This window comes from Camelus bactrianus, chromosome 7, assembly GCF_048773025.1.
Source record: "Camelus bactrianus isolate YW-2024 breed Bactrian camel chromosome 7, ASM4877302v1, whole genome shotgun sequence".
In the NCBI taxonomy this organism is placed as follows: domain Eukaryota; kingdom Metazoa; phylum Chordata; class Mammalia; order Artiodactyla; family Camelidae; genus Camelus; species Camelus bactrianus.
In genome coordinates, this window is record NC_133545.1 from 85,165,746 (window position 1) to 85,190,393 (window position 24,648).

Here is a 24,648-nt window from a genome sequence, read left to right on the forward strand (position 1 = left end):
TGATTTTGTCAATTGGAAGAACTTATTAATCTCTCAAAACACAGTAACAGTTGTCATAATTATTATTCATTCTTAAATATTTTCTAAGAAAGTTTTTGTCTGAACCCAGAATTGTTTTTAAACATTTAGCTGAAATTAAATGCTATCAGTAATAAGGTCATTCATAGTTGAGGCCAACATAAATTGATAACAAGAATGATGATTAACTATGTATATACCTGTATATGACTTCAATCTCCATCAGCCTGGACAGAGGGAGGTAAAAGAAACATTTTCCAGTAAACATCAATTCTGCTTAAAGCTGCAGAAATAGATTTGTTCCAGGTCAAAAATGAGATAAGAGGAAAAAGAAAAAATACTTAAACAAGGTAAACACTAATAGAATGAAGTGATCAGGCTCTTTTAATTACCCTAATTGTATGTGTGTATATACACATAAATATAATCAGTTCAATTCAATAAATGTGTACTGGTCACTAGATGAAGTATAGAAAATATCCAGAGGCAGAACTTTGCGAATTTGGCTGGTAGACAGATTGTATACTCTTTAAGGATAATGTCATTGGTTTCCTGTGTCAGAGTGCCTGGGGTGAGTTGGACAGAGGCCTATTTACTCCCTAAAGATGGGAGGGTAGCCAGTCCACTTGCCTATGTAAAGAATGGAGACTAATGCATATTGAATATATCACATTACACTTTAATTAAAGCATGTTTATACTGCTTATATTTTCGTTCTTAGTATTCATGCACCACAGTGTCCAATATTTATGCCAGTGTGTTTATTTACTTTTCTTAACATCTTATAACACTATACCTCATTGTATCCAATGACGATATTCCTGAGAAAGCAGTGCATAAATCAAACCACATTTTCACTTTGACTTCCACTGTAAATTTAGTGATGCTTAATCTTGATTTCTAACAGATTTTAGTTAGAAGTAACTCCTCGCATGACATTGCTGTTTTCCTGCCAACTTGCATTTAACCATGGCTTTCAGCAGTGTTTGAAAACTAAATGTTTATACCCCTCATTTTTTTGTTTTTTTTTGTTGTTGTTTTGGGGTTTTTTTGTATAAATATTTTTTATTGAAGTATATAGTCAGTGTACAGTGTTGTATCAATTTCTAGTGTACAGCATAATTCTTCAGTCATACATGAACATACATATATTTGCTTTCATATTCTTTTTCACCATAAGTTACTACAAGATATTGAATGTAGTTCCCTGTGCTATACAGTATAAACTTGTTGTTTATCTATCTTATATATTGTAGTTAATATCTGCAAATCTCAAAACTCTCAATTTATCCCTCCCCATTCCCTTCCCTCCCTGGCAACCATAAGTTTGTTTTCTATGTCTATGAGTCTGTTTCTGTTTTGTATTTATGTTCTTTTTTAGATTCCACATATGAGTGATCTCATATAGTATTTTTCTTTTTCTTTCTGGCTTACTTCACTTAGAATGACAATCTCCAGGTCCATTCATGTTGCTGCAAATGGTGTCATTTTATTCCTTTTTTATGACCGAGTAATATTCCATTGTATAAATATACCACCACTTCTTTATCCAGTCATTTGTTATTGGACATTTAGGTTGTTTCCATGTCTTGGCTACTGTAAATAGTGCTACTATGAACATTGGGGTGCATATACCTTTTTGAATTAAGGTTCCCTCTGGATATATGCCCAGGAGTGGGACTGCTGGATCAGATGGTAACTTTTATTTTCAGTCTTTTGAGGAATCTCCATACTGTTTTCCATAACAGCTGCACCAAACTACATTCCCACCAATGTAGGAGGGTTCCTTTTACACCCTTCATTTTTATTACAAGTAATCAATGACATCACCATCAATTGTTCAAACCATGACATAGAAATAATATTCCTTGTAAAGGAGAATCTATATTTTCTCACTATTTTACAAATGTCGATAAGGACATTTTTAGATTACTGTGTTATCTGTAAAATGCAATCTAAGTTGTATTATTATTATTATTATTATTATTGAAACACAGCTTCAAGTTGCCTTCTTCTGTTCAGATTGTTGTGCTCTAAGCCTGTCCCGTCTAGAAATTTTAGCATTATCAGAACAATTTTAATGATCACTCATATCATAAATTTGTTTTGAAATACCTGGTTTGCAGGCTCAGTTTTCCTATGTAATGTTTTCCATTTCCTCATGAATTTTCATCTACCCTGAAGCTATGCAGTTGTCTCCTACCTGGCAGCAAAAGGTTTCCTGTTCTCATTCTAGGTCTCTCCTCTCTGTTGCTGGATCCCCTGGAAAAGACAGTATCTAAAGGTCAGATAAATGAAGAGTTTTACCTCCTCCCTCTCCTTTGGCATAAAGGGTAACTCCTGGGAAACTCTGTCAAGGCAGCCACGGTGTTCTGAAAACTGGAAATGTTTTGTTCTCTCTCTCAGCCGAGTCCATTCTTTAACTCTTCAAAAGGCTCCTCGCTGGCTGACGTCATCCTGACATCAGGACTCTCCCCAGACAGCCCTTTCTGCCTGGCAGGGCCACTCCCCACTCCAAGTCCACCGTGCCTGAGGTGCCCTATACCACCTAAGTTGCTACAAGTGGCTGAAATCTCTCTACTCAGGGTTCTCTGCCTCCTTTCCTTTTTTTTTCTTTTCTTTTCTTTTCTTTTTTAACTTGTAGGAAGATGTAGAAACCTACAGAAGAAAAAATGTCTATTGTTTTTCTGCCTTCAAGAGAGTGTGGCAAACTGTCCTGTAATGGTGCACTTACCCCTGAGCTTTTTCTCAGGGATCTTTCCAGCTGAGAAGACAGGTGGCTTAGAGACAATGAATTCTTAGCAACTTCATTTATTTCCTTTCCTTTTCTTTCTCAGAGCAGTGGGAATGGCACTTGGTTTCATTTTCTTCCAGTCAATGACTCAACTAATATTTCTTGAATAATGACTGTAGATGTGGAGAAAATTCAGGCTCTGGTGAACAAAAGAGACCAGGTCTCTGCCTTTGTAAATCTTACAGCCTCAAAACAAGCAGAGGAGCAGATCAGTGTAATCATCTCTCCTGATCGCTGAACAGTGACCTCACTCCTCCTAGATCTCCAGTTCTGGTCAAGAAGGCCAGGAGGAGGTGTAGGACCCAAATGTCCCTTCGTGTACTGATGGTGCCTTGGTCTGCAGGTGCTTCTTATATCAGAAAACTTGTCCAGACACCCCTAAAATAATTGTCAGTCACTTCTATTTCCTGTAATTATATGCAAATCATATTGAAAATATCAGGTCATGATCTGATTTCCTACTCAAATTCACTGCTATCAGTGAGGAGGCTTTACAAAACTCATGAAAATATATATAGAGACACAAAAATACAAATCTAAATATCTGCAGTAGAGATATGCAAATTAACTTAACCACCATATTATTTTCTTAGCAGGAGATTCTAGCTAATAGGAAATTTTATGAGGCGTCACAGCACCCATAAAGTGTGGAGAATAAATGAATGAATTCCTGAACAATGTGGTATAAATTTAACGTTACCTTTAAATATGAAAAAGAAGCCTATAATATATATCTCCATTAGGATCTTGAATTTGTCTAACTGGTTATCACCAATGCCCTATTGAAATGCAATTGAAAATTAATATAGCTGGCAGTAAAAAATATGACCATTAGGGAAAGTTCATGCATGATATTTTTATAGACTTGCCAAGTCTCTTGAATTCAGAATGTGGGACAGATGGTCACATGGTGAATTGTTCTCACTCACTAATGCTTTCTGCTGCTTCACTGATTTTTGCTCTTCAGATGACTTCAGTCTCGTTCAGAACGTGTGGCAAATGAAAGATCCCCAATTGTCTTCACTCAAGGTAAAAAATCTTAGTATGTCTGTGATAGAAAATTATATAAATTCTATAGCTCTAAGCTACATCAGAGCCTTCTTAAATTTCTAGGTCCTTTACAGGGAAATTTTAAGTTTAAGTTTATATCTAAGCATGAAAACGATTTTTCTTAGAGTGTAATATGCTCAGATCCTAATTTTTCTCATTTTTTCCATTTATTCAGTTATTCATTAAGTTCATAGTCAATAAAGATGACTTTTTTCAGTTATTTAGTCATCACTTTGGATGTATCTGTCTGCTCAGGCTACCATGCTAAACTACCACAAACCACGTGGCTTAAATAGTAGACATTTATTTATCACAGTCTGAAGACTAGACATCTCAGATCAAGGTCTGGCAGGTTCAGTTTCTGGTGGGAATTCTCTTCCTAACTTGCAGACAGTCTCCTTCTTGCTGAATCTTCACATGCCCTTTCCTCCATGGTGTGCGGAAAGAAAGTCTGGTGTCTCTTCCTCTTCTGAAAGGGACATAAGTTCTATCAGATTAGGGCCCCACCCTCATGACCTCATTATACCTGTATCACCTCCTGTTGCAAAGCCCCGATCTCCAAATACAGCCACACTGGGGATTAGGGCTTCCACCTACGACTTTCAGGGTGACATGAGTCAGTTGATGACACTAGGATACCCATGTTTCATCATTATTAAATAAAATGAATGTCACCTTAGACATTTCATGGTAGGCCATACACTTTCCAATTCTTCTCATTGCAAACAATTATTAAAAGGTAGATATGCCTACTGCGTGGCAAAATAATTTTCAGTCCTGAATTGGCACAATTCAGAATCTCTGTGGCAAACCTAGGTTGTAAAAATCACATATACAAGGTTCAAAGCCAAATGGTCCACAGCGTGGCCATGAAGCAAAAGCACATGTTTTCTTATGTGGCCAAGGAAATCAAACTACTCCTTACTATCAGTTTTAAATTTAGATGCTGTTCATACTAGGTCCTTCATACATGACACCGATACATCAGATATTTCATGACAGGCGTGCATTTTATTATACAAATGGTGACATTTAAAACAGTTACTTATGAGGGTTGCATTGGTTAAACACCAATGATCCATTGTTCTTGGTCACAGCTGACTGCATGAGGCTTGTGATCTGATCCAAGGCCAGTCACACTCAGTGTTAGTTGGGTTAGTCAGAAGCCCACAAAGGAGCCAGTAATGAATCTTTACACCCACACAGACTATGGTGATAAAATGGACTAATTCTTTCTCTTAGAAACTTGAGCTGACGTTTCTGATCCAAGTGTACCAGTTGGTAGGGGCACCAAAAGATCAAGACACAGGGAGAAGTAGTGAGTGTGTGGGGTGGGGGGTGATGGGTGGGAGGGGGAACAGCAGAGCTCGGTCAGTGTGGAGTCCTGAAGCAGATCTCAGGAAGTCTTCTGTAGCGGTGTGCAATAAAGAATTAACCCTGCCCAAGAGAGGCTAGGCCTTTGCTTCTGCTCCTGCAAGGTCATCTCTAAGCTTTTGAGTGCCTTGCCTCATAAGAGTGTCTTTGTTTACCTTGATTGGACTTACGCCATCATTCTACATAGTCTTAGGATGTAGTTTATGGTGGAATATCTTATGCCACATGGTACCAGCTAGACTTCCAGAGCAGCCAGAGACTGAGATCAGTCATATGGTCAATCAACCGTGTCTATATGATGGGACCCCAAAAAACTCTGGGCTCAAAGCTCAGGTGAGCTTCCCTGGTTGGCAGTACTCCATGTATATTGTCCTACTTTGTTTCTAGGAGAGTCTATGCTGTCTATGATCCCACAGGGACAGGGCAACTAAAAGGAACCACTCTCCTGGTTCCAAACTTTTCTGACACATCTGCCAGGCATCTTGCACAAGGCCTGCTTACAGGGAGCTTTTGTTCTTGTGAAACCAGATTGCAAGACCTTTTCCAGGTGAGCCCAGCCATGTCGATGCCTCCCTTCTGTGTTTCCACAGGTGTCCCTACAGTGAACTTTCTCCCTCAAACATCTCTAAGGGAGTTTATGAGAACATAACAAACCCAGCATTGCGGTCAAAGACGTAGCATATGCTTTAGATCCCTTTAGTTTCTTTAATTCACACTTGCAAATATGTTGCAGTGAAATTCGAGTATCTGTAGGAGAGATTTGTCAGGACTGCCACTATGGAACTGTAAGATGAGAACAAGAAACAACAGGAAGAGCGGTAGGACAACAGTGAAAGAACAATTGCTGTAGAAATTTTGTTCTTTGTGTTTAAAGAAAGGTTATTCTAAGGTAGCTGGTGCTTTCTAAGAGGAGAAATGGCTTTCTGGATACCCTGGTGTTTAGCCTGCTGCTCCTGTGGTGAGTGCCGGAAAGAAGGCATCTCCTTTCACATGGATGCTCTCACAGAAAAATGTCTGTCCTATGACTCATTTCCTTGGAATCTTGTTTCTTGCTTTCCAAGGAAATAGGTTGCTAATATGATAAATTTATCCTTGCTGAGTTATCTGGTGTCGTGTGCTTAATCTATAACCACTGAGTACTACCATTTATAATTTTGGGAATATCTTTTGTAATGTGGATCCACAGATCAAAGAAAGCTCTCTAAGGGTCAGCCTTTAGGTAGACCAGTAGTGAGGTTCTTCGGCTGTAGTATGTTTGGAAGAGCATTAGGAGACCTGTGTTCTATTCTGCCAGTAATAAAAAGTGAGACTTTGAACAAAGGATTTGATCCTTATCTGTATCCTCAACTGTAGAATGAGAGAAATAGTCCTACAATCTTATCCACAGGGAGACCCTGCCAATGACCAACAGCGTTTTCTCTGTGTAGGGTGACCATGTATCTGGGTCTGCCAGGGACAGTGACAATTTATGCCTACTGCCCCAGCATAATTATTAATTAATTATTAGGTGTGCTCCCTTCATGCTCAAAAGCAGCCTGGTCTGGATGATATCCAGGCTGATTTTGTGCCAAATTCTCAGTTTATCAGAAACTTCCTCATTATTATTGTCCTGATGGCCCCATAGTGATGAGCATAGGTAAGACTTACCTGCTCAAGGATCTGTGGCTAAACCTCACCCCAAATTAAAAGCCAAAATCTCCAGTGCCTGACGGAGGTAGTAATATCTTTTTAAAATTTTACAGAGACTGAGCCATTTTACCCAAAAGCTCTTTATATAAAAACCCTAAGTCAGAAAATAATTAGATTGTTTTTTAGGAAACCAACATTATCTTTTCCTTTCGTTCTTTACTCTTTTCTACCCCCTACCCTTCACCCCTGCCAACACTATAAATCAAAAAGGAGCAAAAGTTATCTAATGCTAATTATCTAGGTTTACATTTTCCTCAATTCATTGAAATCCTCCATTTCTGAAAATCCCCTCCATCCAGGAGACTTCAGTGAGCATATTCATGTTTCAAACAAACCTGCCTTTGTTAATCATCAAAAGGTATTTTCTTTAATAAATGAAGCTCGGCAGGCCCTGCAGCTGTGTTGTTTATTTTACCGCAAGCACAAAGGCAATTTATTTTTTTAAATACTATAATTAGATTAGTGTTCTCTTTACTGAAGCATCTGTAGGAAAGTGAGAGTATGTTTCTTTGAATGAATGAGCAGTCACATTTATTTTTATTAAACCTGAACTTGCCCTCCGAGATAGCTGAGTTTAATTTTATGTTCTAATACAACACGTAATATTCCAACTTTTTTTCAGGTAAAGCTCTGGTCTCCCAAAAAGGAGGTTGGACTAAATTGAATCTTCTGATTCCAATTTTATGAACTGCATTAAAATCTCTCTAGGGTGCAGGATTATGTTTGTGTTGAAGAATGACTGCATTAAGGTATGTATTTGCATACATAAATAAATATATCCAATGGTTATCTATGACCTGTCATTGACACAGGGAGTATCATAGAACATAATGACATTATACCTTTGTTATGACTCTCTAGGTCTTTACTGAAAAGTTTTCAAAGTGGTGTTTATAAATCAAAAAGATTAATTTCCAAAATAGAGCCACTTTTAAAGTTTTGGAAACTGGTTTATCAATGCTGCATCTATAAAATGGTCCCTTAGGACTGTCTAGACAGCAGTTCAGTCACTCAGGGAATAAGGCGTCACCTCTTGACTAGCCAGCCCCCTTTCCTTCTTTCTTTGGTATCGCCAATAAATAAAACATTTTCCTTTCTCTATATTCTTTTCATCTTAGTTGAGAAAATGCAGTTTTTTTGCTGATACTATACCTGTAACAAGAGAAAGCTCTTCTAGTTCTCTATTGCTGTGTAACAAAAACCACACATTAGTAGCTTAAGGCAATGATTTGTTATTACCTCTCGGGGTCCGTGGGTTGACTGGGTTCCGCTAGTCTGTCTTGCTTGGTGTGTCTCAAGCAGAACAGAGAAATGGTGACTGGGGCCGGGGTTCCTGAAGACTCAGCAGGGCTAGACATCCACGTGGGCCTCGCATCGCACGCAACTGACTTTTCGGCTGAGACGACTTGGCCAGCAGCAGGGATCTGGCCAGTTAACCTCTCTCTCTCCCCTTCCTCCTCTTGCCCTCCCCTCCTTCCTTTTCTACATGACCTATTCAAATGGCTAGTCTGGGCTTCCTCACACCATGTCCGGCTCAGAGTGAATGGTCTTCTTAAACGGGGACTGGCTTTGCCCAAAGCAAGTATTCTAAAAGCCCAGCGCAAAGCTGCATGGCTTCTTGTAGCCTCACCTGGGAAGTCACGCCGCATCACTTCCATCGCCTTCTATTTTCTATACCAGGATCACCGCAGGCTCCTGTGTGGTGACGGGAGCTCCGGAAGGCATGGTTCCCTGAAATGAGGCAAGAGGAGTCCAGCATTTTTTCAGACAAACTACCACAAGACAAAACAAGACACAATGTTAAAATAAATTTAGTTATAATAAAGAATAAATACCACCCACCCGCAAGCCTATAATTTTTCTAAAAAGTTTCCCTCATAACTTAATGTCTGTATTTATCTCCTTAAATACTAGTAGCCACTTTTTCTACTTATTTTTAATGTTATGATTTTTCTCTTTTAAGTATAGTGTTATAATTATTTTCTGCAATATTCTTTTATAAAACATTTTTATTTTAATAACGTGTTAAACGGGATTTATGAGCTCTGCTAAGGATGTATCACAGCCTCTGACAGAATTATTAATCAACTTTGGGGACATGATTTTATTTGAATCATGAAGAATTCACATAAGCAAACATCCAAACAGTAAGATAACTTGCTGCAAAAAAAAAAATTATTTTTGAGAAAATATCTTTCAGATTGTGGTAAGATCTAACAAAGGAACATATCACTTTCTCAGTGACAGCAATAAGTTCTAGAATTTTACCTTAACTTTGAGCTACAATTGTTAATATCTACAAAAAGAAAATATAAGTTAAATCGTTTTCAAATCACATTTTTGACATTGGAATATCTAATCTCTATTCACTAATTTCTTTTTCAATATCTACTTCTTTTCATATTTAAAAGTATTAAGGGCCTAAGGAAATAAATTATTTGTATTATACTTTCCCAGTAATACATGAAGTCTTCTTATGTAGGTGAAAAAAGTATAAATTCTACTGAATGTAAATTTATGAATTTTAGAAAAAGAACATGGAAGCCTTACAAACTACACAAATTATTCAGTAAAGTTTTTCAAAAGTAGTTGTATTTTGTTTTCTCTACTCTGAAACATTTTCTTACTATTTCAATCAATATATTTAAAATGCATACAATCATCATTTCATTGCAACTTCCTCCAAACCACTTGAGTTATAAACACTAAAGATTACCATTTCCATAAAAGGTTAGAGAAAGTTCTCAAAGCAACAGTAAAAGCAAGACAAAATGTTGGAATCTGTATTCTTCCACAGTGAAATTGATCACAAAACTGTTCTGATTGAGATTTATTATTTTAAAATAGATGTTATACCCAAGAGAAAGTTCACTTAAGGTATTCTTTGGAAATTAGGAATAGAAAATTTATTATAAACCTTTTAGATTATGGGCCATCAATTTAAAAATAGATTATGTAGTGAAACACTAGACCCAAGGGGAAATAAAAAGAAGTAGCAAGTTAAGTAGAGAAAAAAAAAAAAAAAAAACAACCCCTTGGAATATTGAAAAATAAAAAGAAAAAGCCGGAATAACAATTCAAAGGAAAGGTAGAGGAAACCACTTGGGAATGTTTTAATGAACTGAGTAAGGTAGAAAATAGTTTTTCCAATAAAGGAATGTCATTTTAAGAAGTTCTGATAAAAGGGAAAAAAAGAAACTTTTTACGAGCCATTGTAACACAGAGAAAGTGTTGCAGAAAAGTGGAACCATAAGTTGTAACCCAATTTTAACCTTAAAGTAAATCACAGTATTCTAGATTAGATCTACCAAGCAAAGTTGGCTATTATTCCTTTGTTTTATATTCTATTCTTCTGCAGCTATATTCCAGTATCTTCTTTGCCTGTTTAGAGAGCTGATTTGTACTGCCTGATGGCCTCAATAATTTTTTTCTCTAAAATAATTTTAAAAATCTATTTGTTGACAGATGTGTGAGATGACAATTTCACTTAGTTTAACATTTTCTTTGTTTTCCATTCCTAGATGAATTCATACCAGATTTGCCCTGAACACTGTATGCAATGAACAGTATTATCTTTTTCTACTTTCTGGCATAGTTTTAATTTCTTACGAGAGTGATCAATTTTAACAGATTTTTTTATGGGCAAAATGGAGATGAAGATGATGGTGATGGTAGGGGTTTATAGAGTGATTAGATAAAATTAGCAAAAAACAAAAAATGATAATTCATATAGAAAAAGGTTTAGGAAAAAATTTAAAAATTATTATTAAAGGGAATAAAGTGTTAATAACATGACAGCAGGCCCAAAATTGAGTTGCTTATGCTAAGCCCTACTCCCATGTCACCAAATTGACTTAATTAGTTTGGGCTTTCCCAGACATGGAATCTTAAACCAGTCAATCAGAAGTCACCTGATGTGTACTAGGTTAGATAATTTTCCTACTAGGTCCCTAGCAGCCCCTAAAGGAAAGTAACCTCGCAATAACCAACCTGCTTTCTTACCTAGCATATAACTTCCGAGCTCCTGCTCCCTTCTGTCTATGTAGTGTTTTATTTTGTACAGGTCTTGGAAGATCCTTTCCATCTGCCAGATGGGATGCTGCCCAATTCAAATTATTTTTTTTTTTCAAATAAACTCTTAAAAATGTTAACATGCTCAGTTTGCCTTTTAACAGGATATTTTCAGTGTTAAGACACATAATTCAGAGATGATAATGAGTGTTCTGTATTCTGGTACAAAAGGAGATAGAGGTTTATGTGGGAACCATATTTCTCAGATAACAAATACCTAAAAGTATGTCACTTCGGCCTACAGTTGCTTTGTGTTGAGCCTGACACTGTTCACGATTCAGCCCATTTTCTTGTTAAAGAGACTCACCCACCTCTGCTTGTGGACTTGCTGCTCTTTGCTTAGCTCTACCTCTGGGCATCCTTGATATGTGTCTTTTTCCAGTTGGTCCACTATAACTCAGGATACAAAAACTGCTTAGGTTTCCTGATCTTTTCTTTCCCATCGCAGCCTCACCCTGTAGGGTGTTTTACCATCATAAACATTGATTTAAGTTGGTGACGTCACTCTCATTCTTGTTGGCTGTGATCTTGCCTTGCTCTTGGGCAATTCTGAACCCATTTTGCCCACTCTGATATCCTCCTATTTCTTCAAAGAAGGCTGAGAATCCCTGAGGGAAATATGTAATAATTATTTTTGGCAAAATGTGTATATATATATACATTTTTTTTCTTTTAGTTACATTCTGAACTGGAGACCAACTGAGTATTGTCTCTGTCTAGTTAGATATGCTTCAATAAAATACTGATAGCTATAAAATAATCTATTTTATTAGATTATAAAATAATTGTCTAATTAACTTAGCACCTGGATAATATAATACCTTATAAACAATAAATATAGACAAATGTTGAATAAATAAGTATCTTTATACTTTAAATTATTGCCTTAAACAAACTTATTTTCACTGCTTTTGAAGACCTTTAAAGCCATATGCTTAACTGACTGACAATTACGGAGTTATTTTTTTTTTATCACCATTCATTTCTCATTTATATTTCTATTAAATTCTCACTGTTATTGCTTAGTACTGTTTTTATTCAAGTTATTTTATTATAGAAAACAATGCAAGCACATTGGACAAAATGTTTATTTAGTACAGAAGTCTCTTGGAGAGGGTGTGGAGAAAAAGGAACCTTCCTACATTGTTGGTGGGAATGTAAATGGGTGCTGCCACTATGGAGGACAGTATAGAAGTTTCTTAAAAAACTAAAAATAGACTTACTGTCTGATCTAGCAATCCCACTCCTAGGCATATACCCAGAGAAAAGTACAATTTGAAAAGACACATGCACTCCAATGTTCACAGCTGCACTATTTATGATACCCAAGAATGGAAACAACTTAAATGCCCATCAACAGATGACTGGATAAAGAAGATGTGGTATACATATGCAATGGAATATTACTCAGCCATAATAAAGAATGAAATAATGTCATTTGCAGCAACATGGATGGACCTAGAGATTATTATATTGAGTGAAGTAAGTCAGACAGGGAAAGACAAATACCATATGCTATCACTAATATGTGGTATCTTAAAAAAATGATAACATATTCTATTTAAAAATCAAAAATAGACTCATGGACATAGAAAACAAACTATGGTTACCAAAGGGAAAAAGGCAGGGAAGGGAAATTTAGGGGTTGGGGACTACTAGATACACATTAGTACATATAAAATAGATAAACAACAAGGGCCTACTGTATAGTACAGGGAACTATATTCAATTTCTTGTAATACCATATAATGGAAAAGAAGATGAAAAGAAAAAATATGTATGTTTGTATATGTATACCTGAATCGCTTTGCTGTACACCTGAACCTAACATTGTAAATCAATGACATTTAAAAAAAAATTTTTTTTTAAAGTCCATTGATATCTGCAGGAGGACTGATTCCAGGACCCCTGTGGATACCAAACTCTGCAGATGCTCAAGTGCCTTATACAAAGGGTCACAGTATTGGCATGTAACTTACTCACACCCTCCCAAACACTTAGGTTAATTATAATACAAAATACAATATAAATGTTATGTAAATAGTTATAAATACAATGTAAATGATACATAAATAGTTGCCAGGATGAGGCAAATTAAAGTTTTGCTTTTTGAAACTTTCTAAAATTTTCTTCAAACATTTTTGATCTGCAGTTGGTTGAATACAGGGGTATCAAAACCACAGATATGGAGAGTTACTTTATCAAATAATACAGGAGAAAAAAAATTTAGGTTACCCATAGTCTCAGACTTAACCCCAGATATAACTACCTTGAATATTCTAATCTTTTTTTTTTTCCCCAAAACTATGTTTGGGTGTGTACACGTGTGTGTGTGTGTGTGTGTTGCTGTTAATGCTGGATTCCAATTGCATGCCCCTTTTTTTTCCTACTAGAGTTTTAGAGATTTTTAAAGATTCATTAATAATAGTTTTTAAAGTTTGCCTTATCCCTCCTGGATCACAAAGCATACTTTCCACATTATTAAATACTCTTCAAAAATATGGTTTTCCTTGACTGCCTAATATTGTCTCCTACAGACTGCCATAATTTACTTAACAATTCACTGCTTATTGACCATTGCTACTTTCAAAGTTTTGCTCTCTAAATAATGCTATGATGAAGATCCATTAAAGCAAATCTTTTAGTGTCTTTCTGACTATGTCTTTAGGAAAAGATTCTTAAAAGTGGAATTAGAGGGTGAGTCACTCTTCAGACTCTTGTCACATGCTGTCAAAGTGTTTTCCAGAAAGCCTGTATCCAGCTGCACTTCCACCAATGGCAATGTATGAGAATTCCTATCTCACTGCATCTCAGCATCCTGACATCCATAGATAATGATTTCCACCACGCCAGGGCTATGTCTGTGTTGTTCTCTCCTATATCTAAGAACCAGCACAATTAGACGTTCAAAAAATCACTCAATAATTATTTGAGGAGAAAATTAATAAATATTTAAATCTTTATAAGGTAAAAAGGCAGAATGCTCATTCTTTTGAAAAATTGATTGATGGCTGATACATAACAAACACAGACATAAAAGTCTGTGACTGCTGCTCTTACAGGGCTTTCAATCTGATGTTGAAATATTTACAGTTTTAACTTGAATTACTGTATTACTAGGAAGGTTTATTTTTCTATTTTTCTTCTGTATCGACTTCTTATGCATTATTTCTTTTGTGAATTACCTATTCATGGATTTTATTCATTTTTCCATTGGTATTTTTGAGTGCTTTTCTAAACATCCAGTGAGAACTCTTTATGTATTATTAACTGTTTGCCATATTTACATACAGAATTATACTATATTTTAACACCTGGGTTAATATACCAGCTAGCTATACCATCTTGGGAAAGTTAATTACTCTACATCTCAGTTGAGATTGAAACAAAACCTATCTCAAAAGATCTTTGTGATAAAGAAATGGGATAGTTCACATAAAACTTTAAGCCCAGGATCTTAAATAGTAAGTACTTGATACATAAGTATTAGTTTTACTATTAACGTTATCACTGCTATTTCTATTGCTCAAATAATCCTTCCATTTCAAAGATCAACTAAAAAGTAACCCATACTTTCTTCTGCTTATAAGTTATATAAACTCTCTCAGGTCACAGCTCCCTTAATGTCTAAGTAATTTTTTCAGGGTATTTGGCATCAAAAAAATACCTACTACCACTAAGTAATTAGGTACAAACAATTTAAGAAATATTTATGTCCTACTAATAGCTGTTTGAAAAAAGATTCGCATAAATTGAAAACATTTAAAAATTGTATTCTTATATAACCTCAATTATTAACGGGCCTGTCTGTCTAATGAGTACTGTACACCTTCTCAAATCTCAGACTGAAATCCACCACACTCCCTGACACACAGTGAATTTTACACTGTATTTGCTTCTATCATAGCTATTCTTACGATTAAAAAAAAAGGATGCCAATGAAACAAATGTAGCTAATCAATCTAATGACAAAACTGTGTGTCTGGAACTAGCAGCTTGTGACATGTCTAATATATGTCAAAAATTGTTATGCTTCCCCTGAAATTGTAAAACATCCCATGATGCCCCTGAATTGACCCTTTGCACCTAGGGCGATTTGATGCAACATTTGGGGCCATGGGGTTATGTTTTACGTTAGCTTTTATTTTCTCCTTTATATGTAACTCTTTAATTCATTAGTATTTTACTTTTAATAATTTAAGACTGTAATTTTTCATAGCAATACTTACCAACATTATTGAAATGTTTCCTCTGTTGGGGTTTAGTATTTGCTTTATCACACATCAAAGTAATACATGGACTATATGCATCAGAATTTCGTTGTGTGCTTGTACGTAAATAGTGCCAGACGTAGTCAGGATGCTTTTGGATAGGATCCCAGAAACTGGATATTTTAAGCAACATTGATAGGTGACCCTTGGGGACCCTAAACTTGAGAAAAATTTTCCTGGGATCTGTTTCTGGGTTATCTATTCTATTCCACTAACTTTCTGTTGAGTTTAAGTTGATTTTAATTGCGCTAGCTTTGTAACATGTTTCCTTATCAGAAAAAAAAAAAGCCTGTTCTATTCCTCTCATTTTTAATGCCTATATGCACTTATTTATTTTTAAAATGAACTTGAGAGTCTTTCTTTCAACTCAAAAATGATCATAGCTTTCTTCACATAGATCCTAGACATTTTTTTTTAAGTACCAAAAATTTACTATATGTGATTGAGGTATTGTCATCACTGTTACTGTGGATAAATACAAAATGTTTATTTTTAGACATCTGTTTTAGCAAGTTAACATGCATTCTCTAGGTGTTTAACTACAATGACTTTAAATAATCATATTTCCCCTCTATTTCAAATATTTGTAGTCATTTTTTTTACACCTTATTTCTATAAGGGAACTTTAGAAATTAGATAGCATAACTCTGTCTTGAATTTCATGCTGGTGTTTCCCTCTAAGAAAGATATTACTCTTATTTTGAGATATTTCAATCATGTTAGAGGCATACATTTGTTTCATTTAATTAATTAATGTTAAAACATTTTCATTTAATTAATGTTCAAATATTTCCAAATGTCTTTTATACTGACATGATATGCTTTTTTCTTATGTTCATGTTTTAATATTTACTCACTTACCAGTTGTCTCATCTGTAAAATGGAGATAATACAGCATACATGGTTTGTTGTTTGGAATAAATGATCTGATGTATGTAAAATGCTTGAAACAATGCATGGAACATTGTAAATGCTCAGTAAGTTTTAGCTATCCTCAGCATCACTGTAATTATCACTTTCATCATTATGTGTCCTGAATTAAAAACTACTTTATCCTGATGAATGATTCTTTTATAAATGATTGGAATTTATTTGCCATATTTCACTTAGAGTTCCTACATCTGTACATTGGTGCCATCATTCTATAATTTTACTTCCTTAGTTTTCATGAGTTTTAATATCAAAGTTTTGTTATTTTCATGAGACAGTAACTACCTTGGTATCTTACTCTATCTCTGGATAGATTTTATAGCATAGCAACTAGTTTGGGGGTGAGTAGTTCATAAATAAAACCAGTTGGCCCAGAAGCCTTCTTCAAAGGTCAATCTTATATCATTCTCTGTCTGTTGAAGCTATATACACCTTCTTAACCAAATCTTAGTACTACTCTATTTTAAAACAGATCATTTGTTTCATCAGTATTTTCTACTAGCTTGGAATTTATTCACTTAGAATAGTATTTATATCTGTTAACTACTTTCTGTATTTGCTATCTTATAACTTAGATAGATTCAATTTTCTCCTCCCATTCCTGCAAAGGGGAGAAAGGTGCTTCCCCTCCACTTCACGCCACTTGAAATCACCTCAAGAGGAACTGCAAGGAGACAAGTCAGAAAGTGTGATATGTTCACCTAAGAGTTTGGGAAACCTTAAACTGATGTCTGACTCATGCCCAGGAAAGCTGAAGGGTGAGTGATTGGTCTATATTCCGGGAAACAGTCTATGAAGAGAGAAAAATACACTGAAAAAGAGCTGCTTTTCCACTGCCAGCAGGACTTCCCATGGTCCACTTGTGGGCCACACAGGAGGGAACCAACTGGGACTCATTTTAAAACAGACCTCTCAAAGATGGCTTCTTGACATGCGTGAGGTGACTCAGTTGACCTTGGAGTACACTGGATGCATAAACTGAGAGTGGACTGTCAGAAGTGCTGTGTGTACCTGATAAAGGCATGACTGCTCTCAGAGAAAAGGAAAACTGTATGCCTTATACATGTGTTTAATACAAATTTTATCACTACGAAGAATGTATAAGAGACAGTATGCAAATAATCATGAAGCATACAATAGTCCATGTTGTAAATTCCATACAGCCAAGGCATTCTCTGAGAAGCCTTTTTCTATTGATTTTTTGATGAATTATTGAATCCCTAAGCAAACTAGGATTGCAAATCAGTGTAGATAAACAGTAGATTCAACATGAATGTTGGCTGATAGTTTTGTGTACATTAATGACTAAAATGAAAAGTAAAACAACAAAAACATGTTGGAACATCATCATTATCCATAACATGAGTGGCTTCTTTGCTAATTGGATAATGTTTTTCAACTACTGGAAGAAAATAGTTCCTTGGTTTTTGTGCTATTCACAGTGTAATGGCTACAAATGTAAGCTTGGTCTATATTATTAGTATTTTTTTCCATTACTTTCTTAAGTCTATGTGATCACTCACACAAGAAATAAAAACCTAATTTGCAATATTTGCCAGTTTCACTGTTGTATATAATTCCACCATGCACAGTTTAAAACTACCACCTTGACATCCTTGAACGCAGAGCGGGGAAGCATTTTACATGACTCAGCTCATCACTATACAGTTGATCCTATGATTTGCCAATTTCGTGTCTGTGAATTAGCCCACTTGCTAAAACCTGTATGTAATCTTCAGATCAACACTCACATTCTTTTCATAGACAGTCATGAATATGCACAGAATGGCAAAAATGTGAGTCACCTGATACTCATGTTCCCAGCTGAGGTTGAACACGGAGACGTTTTTGCCTTCTTATTTCAGCTCTTGTACTACAAATAAATGCCCTTTTTGTGCTCTACTGCCACATGTTTGGGGGTTTTTGTTTTCTTGTGCTTTTTGTTAGTGATTTTGCTGTTGAAAATGTCCCCCAGGGTTAGTGCTGAAGTGCTGTCTAGTGTCTAGTGCAAAAAGGCCGTGATGTGCCTTACGGAGAACATACGTGTGTTAGATACGCTCTGTCCAGGCACGAGTTACAGTGCTGGTGGCTGTAAACGTAACGTTAATGGACAACAATATATTTTAAATAGGTGTACTTAAACAAAAACGTGCATAAAACAAGGTTATGTATTGATTAGTCGATGAAAATGTCAGGACCAGAGACTCACAGGACCCTAACCCTATATTTGTCCTGGTAGCAATAGTTCAGTAGTCACTAATTTGGGGCTTATTATGACTTTATAAAACATAATTACTGTGAATAATGAGATTTGATGGTAGAATATTTCCACAATATAGATAAAATAGACTAAAGTAACTTCAAGATCATAGAAATTGCTAAAATATAGTAAAATTCTTAGGAAGCAGTTAGAGTACTTAATACTTCTGTTTTTAAAATGATTAATTGTAAGTGTATAGTATTTATTATTTATCTATTTATAGTACTGGCTGCGCTGGCTCATAACACTTCTGAAAACCTAACAACAGGCTCTTGTGAGCTTGGATGAGCTAACTCTTGCACACCATTAATTAGGATCAACTGATAGGGACCTATATCTGGGGAACTTAGTAGACAATAAACTGACTAAACAAATAAACCAATATTTAAATAAAATATAGGATGTTAGATAATATGAAGTGCTAAGATGAAAAAACTGAAGTGGCAAGAGAGTGATATTATGTCAAAGAGAAGCCGAATTGTTAACCTAGACTGGCCAGGGAATACTTTGATGAAAAGACAACTGATGGGTTAGGCCTGAGGGAAGTGAGAGAGCTAGCTCTTTTGATATTTGGGGAAAGATCATTCCATAGAGAGGGAAGACTGAATACAAAGACACTGATTTGAAGACCACGGGTGTCTCTGAGGAGGCCAGAATGGCTAGAGCAGAGTGGACAACAGGGTCAATGACAGATAGCGTCAGAGTTATATCAAAGGAGGCAGGAAAGGATGGCCTTCATCCAGCATTTCAAGTTACAATTTCATTGTATGACTTCTACTTTTACTCTGAGATGAAAGGCCTTTGGAGGGTTGTTAGCAGGGGGTGGTGAAATTTTTTTTTTTTTTTTTTTTTTTTACCAAGACCACACTGTCCTCTGTGTTGAAAATAAACTGTAGCCAGGCAAGTACAGAATCAGGGAAACCAGTTAAGCCACTGTTGTTATTTTCCAGGCAAGAAATTATGATGATTTATTCAACGATGATGACAGTGCAAACGGGAAGAAGTACTCAGACTCTAGACTTGAACTGAAAATATAACTCATAAGAACAGCTTCTGGATTGATTTGGTGATGAGATAAAAAGAGGAATCAAGGGTGATTTCAACTGTTTTAGTCTAAGCAACCGGAAAATGGAGTTGCCATTAAATGGGAAAGGGAATTTTCAGAGAATCCAGATACAACGTGAAAATAACAGAAACTCAGTTTTGAAGATGTTAAGTTTGTGATTCCTATTAAACATTTAAGTAGAGATGTCAAGTGGCCATTAGATATGTAGTCTTTTCTTGAAAGAAGCATTTTAAGCTAAGTTTGGGAGTTACTAGCATACACTCTGGATGAAATAATCTATAAAAATAAGCACAGATAGTAAAGAGAAGGACCTTAGGGTACTCTTACATTTACAGATTACGGAAATGAAAAGGAACCAGCAGAAAAAAACTAAGAAGATAAAACTAGAGATATAGGTGGTAAGCATGGAGGGTGTTGTGTTGTGGAAACCAAGATAAGAAGCTGTTTCAAGGAGAAAAGACTGATCAATGATATCATTTGTTCCTATTAGTTCAATGAAGGTTGAGAATTCATCATGGGGTTTAGAAATGTAGGATGCCATTGGTTAAGAGCATTTTCTCTGACACATTGAAACTGAGTGAAAACTTTTTGAGACAGGTCCAAGAGAGAATGAGAGGAGGGATACTGGAGAGTGTATATGTTGAAAATTCTTTCCAGGGGTTTTGCTATAAGAGGAGTGACATGGGGCAGCATTTGAGGGAAATGTGGGACGTAACTGTTTTCTTTTATATGCTGAAATTGTCTAGCATGGGGATTGCGTAGAGTGGGAAAAAAAAGTGATGATGTGGGAAATCAGGAGCAGAATTATTCCAGCACTGTCTGTGTGTAGCTGACAGAGCATGAGAGCTGGCACCCAGGATGAGGCACCAGCCTCACTGTGCACGGCATGTTCATGTCCCCTGCAACAGGAAAGAGGGCGGAGTATAAGGTAGTGGTGACGCTGGGAGAGAAGTATTGGCAGGTGCTTCTGAGTGTTCTCTTCAAAATTCTCAGCTACTAAACTTGCAAGGCCATCAACAGAGTTTATTAGTATTATGTCCTCATGTGTACTGCATCTTTAATTAAAGTAATAATCTTTTATCCCATTTAATTTTCTTTTACCTCTGCAAACAGAATTTCTACCTTTGATATTTTGTTATTTTATTGTTTACAACCACCTGATAAATCATTGCTTATTCTGTTTTTTTTAAGCTTGTTTGTGCCATTTTGTTTGGATATGCATTTTCCAAATAACCTTTAATTGGATTTACATTGAACTTAAACACTTTTACTTTTGAATAGGAAAGCTAAACCAATCATATCTAACATGATTTTATAGTTTGTTTTACCCCTACCATTTTATAATTTATGTGAATAATTATTATGTATATATTTCCATCAGTTATATAGACAGACTATATGTTAACTTTACCCTACTGATGGTTATGTTTAAGTTCCCCCCAAAATCCTTCAACAAAATTTTATAAATCAATTAATTAAGATTAAAACTGAAGCATTTGAGAAAAAGGGAATTTTTACACTTTCATTTCTTCCTCCACCCACAGGAGCCTAAATTCCTAACCTGGAATTTTAGGCCTAGCTAATTATTAATATACTATATTTATATTACATATATTTTCTTTAAGGCATGTTAATTCACATCTATTTATTATCAAAACTGGATTTGCAGTTGTGACTTAGAAGCTTATATTTACCTCTACTTGATTTTAATACTTAAATCCCACCTTTTCTCCCTCCATTCAGCAATGTGGTGTACTTTCCTATTCTCTAGTCTGGTTTCATCCTCTTCAGTTTCTTTCTAATATGACAATATTCCCATTCTTTCCTTTCTAGTTATGATTAATCTTTACTCAGTTGAAATGCATTTTTAAATGACTTCTTTTAAAAGGGTAATACTGGATGTTAGTTGTAGCAGTATTTTATGTTCTTGCTCTTTTAAAAACTTAATTTTTGCCTTCACAATTAAAAATAGACTACACTGTTTACAAAATTCAATGGCCTCAATTTCTTTCCATGAAGACTTTGAGGATGGTTTCTCAATTTCTTTGATCATTTAAAGTGCAGAAAAGTCTGTTCAGTCCTTTTTTCCTCCTCTCATACATTTTCCTTCTTCCCCTGCTCTTTATCATTTTCTCTCTCTCCCTTCCCCACTTCCTTCCTCCAACTTCTCTCTTTGTTGGATCATTCCCTGCTGATGGGAGGTTTCTGACACTTTCATTTACCTGTCAATTTCAGAGTTTTACAAAAATGTATTTCTGCTAAAATTCTATTCTATTTACTTTTTCTTAAAGTGTATTTAGACTAATTCTATTGTTTAATCTCATTAAGTTACATAAAAAATTCGTAAAAATGAATTATGTCTTTTATTTTTTATTATTCCAGTTGTCCTAGTTTCTTCCTTAAGAGTACCTGTAACTTCTAAATGTTATCTTTGTTCTTTTTCTTTCAAGTTCTCTTCACCATTTTAACCAATGTATTTATTTATTTCCACTTCTCTGATAGAGCTTTTCAAATTCTCCAAATTGCTAGCCTAATTTTTCTTTTTCATCTATGTTCTTTAGAAATGACAGTAAAGAGTTATATCGACACAGTGTCATCCTTCACAATTCCTACTTCTCCATCTCATCTCCTTGGAATCTTACCTGTGCTTGTTCTCCTGTTAACTTTCTGTTCCTGCTTCTTTGACTGGGTTAAGTTTGGCTCACAGCTATCCAAGAACATATTCTGGTGTTCAGAGTAAATAATTTTTTAGCTTTACTCTTCTTGTAAGTCTTCAATGTAGATTCCTTTTCTTTCTTTTGAAATTTATTTTGGTGATTCTTCAATTTTTTACTTTCTTTTTTCTGTTTCCTATTCTTCAAAAAAAAAGAAGACTAATTTTCTCAGGACATTTCATATTTTACAATATGTAGAATTCTCTTACCTCTACTCCAAAGCTTCAATATTGCTCTTCTCAAATATGAGGCTGTCTCGTATGCTTATATACATAATTTATAACTCAATTCCAGAAATCAAGCAGACTTCAATCCATCACAGTCTTATTGGCCTCATATGAGCATAACTGGCTCTCCGACAGTTACAAGAAGAGAGATGATTAAAAAATAAAATCCTCCAAACCTTCTAATGCCAGGCATTACTTCCCCTTCCCTTTCCCACTATGTGCAAAACAGTGATCTCCAACATTGATTACTTCTAGGATATTTTCTTTATCTTCTCCTAGAATGCATCTTACCCTACCCCCCATGCAGGTAATGCATTACTATTAATAAATCCACTTATTTCTTATCAGTTATTTTAGTTCAGCTAATGTTAGACATCACTCTGATAGTATTTTGCTACAAAACAAAGGTACTGATCTGATCAGGAGTGAGTGACACTTTAGCTTTCTCAACGAACAGTTGCCATGGAGAAGCTAAATAAATGGAGGTCTACCCATTGTCTACATTGCATGGAACTTGTGTTTTTAAAACAGGCAGCAATGCACAGGGTATGTTTTGAGTAAGGCAAATGGTAAGAGAAAGCTATTTTCCTACCAGTTTTAAGGAAAGCAATTTTATATAGGCCCCCTTCATTTAGACATGTAATGAACACAGATTGGAACATTTTTTGAACCGTTTCCAAAAGTAAGAGGCCTCTTGGAGAAATCTGTACCATCAAAGCATGAGAGGACCATGGTATAGGGAACCTGAGATGTAAAAGGTACATGGTCCTCCTTTTCAGCTCTTCATAGCCCTTAGACAACATAGAAGAGACAACGACAGTGCCCTTTCCTCCAAGTGAAGGATCATGGAATTTAGTTCAGGATTCAGAAGACTGAACAGAGGGTTACCAGACCCAGCAAGGCAGACTCACAACTAGACAGAGAGTGTGTGTTTGTTTGTTTGTTTGTCTTGCGTGACTTCTGAAGCGGTCAGACTGTTTAAACTTCTACTGCAGAATCTTCTGATGGAGAAACAGAGGTGAAGTGAGCACTTCTTCAAGGAAACTGCACCTCACCTCCTCTGTGAAAGCATGAGCATCAGACTGAACCCAGTCAAACAGGAGTGGTGATTAGGGACACTTCCTATGCCACATACACCTGGTTAAATGAGATCTCTCCTTTCTCTCTGCCCCCAACTCTTGAAGACTTAGGTTCAAAAAAGGACATGACCCCAAATCTGGCTGAGATCTCTCTATTCTTCAAGGTACTGAAGTGGGAAGTGGAGAGAAAGAGTAGATCCCACTCCGTGTCCAATTCCAAACACCCCCAGCCTGTGCTGGAGTAAAACATCTATCACCTAGGAGGCATAATTTAATATGCATTCAATTAATTTTAATGATAGAAAAATATTAGAAAGTTTTGGGATCTTCCAAATATATACTTAAAATATTCTAAAGGGAAAATCTATATAACACACACAGTTAAATACAATATCAGGGAAAAAGTGAAAGAAATTCGTGTAAATAATCAATCTGAGACTTCTCAGTTACCACTTATACACAGTTTTGGAAAGCTCACATATTTTATATTGACTCACAAAACATATTTTTCAAATATTTTCTTTAAATTATTAGTATATTCTTTATGTTGAATATATGTATGTTTTAGTCTTACATATACATAGATATCTTTCCGCCTCACTGCTTCCACACATTATTTCAGAAATTCTTCTATAGATTCTTACTAACATGTACAAGTTCAACTTTTCTTTTCTAAAGGTAAAGGTTATTTCTTTCTCTTCTTTCAAAATAGACAAAAAAGAGGCAAAGCACCTGGCATATGAACTTACTTAAGCATCGTATGAGAAGGAGGATACAGGTTTATGAATACAGGAGAAAAGGTCACTGCCTGGGTGAAACACCTGTGAGAATTAGACATGGCACTGTAACATTTTCAAAGCAAGTACAGTAGATGGGCCAAGAAAGTGCAAACACGAAAGTCAAAAAATAACTTATATTCAGGACCACAAAAAATCCTGAAGTGCATATAAATGTCTATCCAGGAAAACAAATGATCTTTTTCCTTTATGAACCAACATGTATCAGTTACCCACTCTGTTTTGAGGATGAAACTCATTATCACAGCACATCCTTCAGGCCCCAGTCCTCTTCCCAGGCTCTCTTTTCCCTGTGGGGAGTGATTCAG

At 35.7% G+C, this 24,648-nt stretch overlaps 2 long non-coding RNA genes across 3 annotated transcripts; one reads left to right on the top strand and one right to left on the bottom strand.

Annotated features, from left to right (window-relative positions):
• The first annotated feature begins 443 nt into the window (after nt 1–443).
• LOC141578201 (uncharacterized) lies at nt 444–17,751 on the top strand. Of its 2 annotated transcripts, XR_012508321.1 has the most exons (4): nt 444–2,302; nt 3,780–3,841; nt 7,548–7,674; nt 8,606–17,751. It is a non-coding gene; the product is annotated as an uncharacterized LOC141578201 (long non-coding RNA). The 2 variants fall into 2 exon arrangements; XR_012508320.1 differs by having other exon boundaries at nt 444–3,841.
• Nucleotides 4,156–11,437, bottom strand: LOC141578202 (uncharacterized). Its single transcript, XR_012508322.1, has 3 exons — nt 11,308–11,437; nt 8,556–8,656; nt 4,156–4,331 (listed from the first exon to the last, which is right to left on the bottom strand). It is a non-coding gene; the product is annotated as an uncharacterized LOC141578202 (long non-coding RNA).
• Nucleotides 17,752–24,648: the final 6,897 nt, after the last annotated feature.